The sequence below is a fragment of the Crocuta crocuta genome, unplaced genomic scaffold (genome assembly GCF_008692635.1).
Source record: "Crocuta crocuta isolate KB4526 unplaced genomic scaffold, BGI_CrCroc_1.0 scaffold130, whole genome shotgun sequence".
NCBI lineage: Eukaryota > Metazoa > Chordata > Mammalia > Carnivora > Hyaenidae > Crocuta > Crocuta crocuta.
Genome location: NW_027527920.1, coordinates 11,383,846 through 11,384,446, shown reverse-complemented (window position 1 = coordinate 11,384,446; position 601 = coordinate 11,383,846). Strand labels below are relative to the sequence as shown.

The following is a 601-nucleotide window of genomic DNA, read 5'->3' as shown; positions in this document are numbered from 1 at the left end:
CCCGCCGGTCCCCAGCTCCTCCAGTCCCAGACTCTCAGACCTGCCGATTCCACGACCCCCCTTGGCCGTCTGGCCACCAGCAAAACTGCTGGCCGCTGAGGGACCTGGGCAGCGCCCGCCCGAGAGCGAGGGCAGGGTTTGGATTTGGTGTCGCTGGGCTCGCACTGGACTAGCGGCGCCTTCTCCTTCCTCGGCCCCGCAGGCTGCAGTTTCGCGCCCACTGGGAGCCGGGGTCCAGGGGACTGGCAATTCGGGATTCCCTGAGGGGACCGAGGAACGACGTTCGAGGGCGCCATATTTTCAGTGGGTCTTGGCTGCGGAGGGAGGGGGCGTACGGCTTCTGGGGCTGCGGNGTAGGGCGCGCACGGAGGTGGTTCCCGCAGGGGCGCGCGGGCTGCGGCGAGTCGCCAGGCCGGCCCGGCCCGTATGTAGGGCCCAGAGCTGCCGTCAGGGGCTGCGCGCCCGGCTCACCTCGTCTCCCTGTCCCGCTGAGACGCGGCTTGCAGGCTCCGAGTAGCAGGGAACACGCCCCTCTCCCCCGCCGCCGCGAGTGCCCGGGCGCTCCACCGGAGCCGTGCGCTTGGCGGCGTCCCGCGGCCGA

General features: G+C 72.0%; 1 protein-coding gene across 1 annotated transcript in view; it reads left to right on the top strand.

The window, feature by feature from the left end:
• Positions 1 to 601, top strand: part of TLN2 (talin 2) — a 425,012-nt gene that overhangs the window by 587 nt on the left and 423,824 nt on the right. The window lies entirely within an intron of this gene.